Source organism: Octopus bimaculoides, chromosome 22, assembly GCF_001194135.2.
Source record: "Octopus bimaculoides isolate UCB-OBI-ISO-001 chromosome 22, ASM119413v2, whole genome shotgun sequence".
Taxonomy (NCBI): Eukaryota; Metazoa; Mollusca; class Cephalopoda; order Octopoda; family Octopodidae; genus Octopus; species Octopus bimaculoides.
The window spans coordinates 35842129-35845395 of record NC_069002.1 but is presented as its reverse complement, the minus strand read 5'-3'; positions in this window follow the sequence as shown (position 1 = coordinate 35845395).

The window sequence follows — 3267 nt, the reverse complement described above, 5'->3', positions numbered from 1 at the left end:
AACAAAATAAGTGGGGTACATTTATGTAGATATGCCATGTATTGTTCTTTATCTTTGTATGTTTTTTTTTTTACTTAATGAATCAAATTGTTTTGTTTTTTTTTTGGTTATTGTTTTGCTTTAATAAGTGTCCTTTGCTAATTAATTAACAATGTACCAGTTCATAAATTAACTGCTGTGATGTGATTGACAAGTTAAATATTTAATTATTCCATGATTACAAATGGCTGGTCAAAACAACCTGCCAGCACATTGTTATATTAGATCATCGTTGCTTAGACACAGGAATACTTGATTGAACAGAACCTATTTATCAAAGGCGTTCCGGTAATGACCATCTCGTCTTGAATAACCATAACAGCATCGTCCAGTAGCTTTCCCTTTCAGGATATGATTTCATTAATCAAAAGTGCCCTAATTTCGCCACTTTATTAAGTGCCATCCAGATCAGATCCTGTTGAGCAGATCCATGATTGAAGACGTTCCAGTTATGACCATATCCTCTATTTTGAAGACAGTGTATTTAGAAACGGTTGTGTTTTATTTTAAACCAGGCATGGGTAACCTTTTTTTCAGAAGCGGGCCACACGAGCCATGGTTCTTCATCAGGCAGGTGGATCACACCATTACTCTTTCACTTGTTTCAGTCATTTGACTGCGGCCATGCTGGAGCACCGCCTTTAGTCGAGCAAGTCGACCTCAGGACTTATTCTATCGGTCTCTTATGCCGAACCGCTAAGTTATGGGGACGTAAACATACCAGCCTCGGTTGTCAAGCGATGTTGGGGGGACAAACACATACATATATATATATATATACATATATACGACGGGCTTCTTTCAGTTTCCCTCTACCAAATCCACTCACAAGGCTTTGGTCGTCCCGAGGCTATAGTAGAAGACACTTGCTCAAGGTGCCACGCAGTGGGAATGAACCCGGTAAGCAAGCTACTTACCACACAGCTATTCCTGCGTCTAAAAATATTCAAGTATTTTCTTGTTAGATGTGCCCTTCAGAAAGTGCGGAGGGTGCAGATTGCCCTTGACTGGTTCAGATCAGTCTTTCTCAACCATTTTTTTACCTATGGATCCATTTGGTTCCTCTACTGGACCTCCATAGCCATTCGATGTTTGTGAAACAAATCCCATTGTATTTTTATAGGAGGTACTCTGTCGCTTCCAGTTGATCCGATCAACGGAACAGCCTGCTCGTGAAATTAACGTGCAAGTGGCTGAGCACTCCACAGACACGTGTACCCTTAACGTAGTTCTCGGGGATATTCAGCGTGACACAGTGTGTGACAAGGCTGACCCTTTGAATTACAGGCACAACAGAAACAGGAAGTAAGAGTGAGAGAAAGTTGTGGTGGAAGAGTACAGCAGGGTTCGCCACCATCCCTTGCCAGAGCCTCGTGGAGCTTTAGGTGTTTTCGCTCAATAAACACTCACAACGCCCGGTCTGGGAATCGAAACTGCGAGTCTGCTGCCCTAACCACTGGGTCATTATGCCTCCACTGTATTTTTATAATTAAATATTATTAGGAATTGTAAAATTTTTTTCTCTTAATATTTAGTGTAGAAGTATAAGCAATTTATTGCAGATAAATTTTAACAACAAAATATTTTAAGGACTCACTTGAGAACCATTGGTTTCGGTCAGGGTTTCTCAACCATTTTTTATCCATGGACCCCCTTTGATTACTGTTTTATTCTGGTTGACCCCCATAGCTATTTGACATTTAAAAACTAGTTTTATTCAAACTCCTTTCAAAATTCCTATTTTGTGTTACACACATCAACTTTTATAGGTTGAACTATGTAAAATATTGGAGAAAGAAACCCAGCTGTTTCTTGCAATACATAAAAATCTAAAATAAAAATTTTTCAGGGGCCCTTAGTCCTTTAGTATTTAAACCAGCCATATCTGGCCACACACAAGTCCAATCTGGCTTCTCATACTTATCCCACAATGTCATTCTAAAAATAAGTGGATACTTTTTAAAAATCTGAAAACTACATGATATGCAAAACAATGTGAATAAATTAGCATTATATTTTGACAAAGCAGTCTGAATGCTAAACAGTTAAAATACTATTGTCGATTTCCAATTTACTATTTTGTGTTTTGACTCCACAAAATCTTATATTGACCCCAGTTAAGAATCGTTGGTTAAGACTGAAAAGACATCATCATCATCATCGTTTAACGTCCGCTTTCCATGCTAGCATGGGTTTGACGATTTGACTGAGGACTGGTGGACCAGGAGGCGACACCAGGCTCCAATCTGATTTCGCAGAGTTTCTTACAGCTGAATGCCCTTCCTAATGCCAACCACTCAGGGAGTGTAGTGGGTGCTTTTACGTGCCACCAGCACAAAGGCCAGTCAGGCGGTACTGGCAACGAAAAGGAAAAAACCAAAAGTAACAAAATTTAAATAACAGAAAAAAAAAATGAAGCCTAAATCTTTTCCATCTTTTACTCGGGAGGAGATGCATGATTTCGGTTACCATTACTTTTTTCCCCAGCATCCACCACCAATCTTCTGAATTTGCAGAAAATGTAGAAATGATGAATCTGCTTTTCTGTATTAGAGGAGATCGTCAAAGTTACCTTGTGGATCTTCTTGTGTAGGAATACCCCGGCTGGTGGGAAACGACATATGTCAGCCAGCATCTCACCATTTTCATGAATTATTCCAATGCTACGCTTGTCCAGGACTAGTTCATAATCAAGATTTTCTGAGCCCTTTTTGCATTGAGATCTCCCATGTTAACATCTTTTTCTTTCAGCTTCCCCAACATGACTTCTAGTTTCTCAGAGAAAAAAATCTTTTGTTTCTTTATTACTGTTGCTTGTTGGTAACTTTGGATATTCTTCAAAGTGACTTTTGAACAAAGCAGCAATGTTCCTTGGTCCATATAGTTTCCATCCCAACAGAACTGAATGTGCTTGTGTTCAGAGCTATAAATTCTTCATGCAGTGTTTTCATCTTTGTCTTCTGTAGAGCATGGGTTTCTGACCACCAGGCCTTCAACTAGTATAGTGTCACACAGTTTAAATTTAAAGATTTTATTTCTATTTCTAGGTGCAGGCATGGCTATGTGGTTAGAAGATTGCTTCCCAACCACATGGTTCTTGGTTCAGTCCCACTGCGTGGCACCTTGGGCAAGTGTCTTCTACTATAGCCTTCGACTGATCAAAGCCTTGTGAGTGAATTTGGTAGATGGAAACTGAAAGAAGCTTTTACATATATATATATATATATA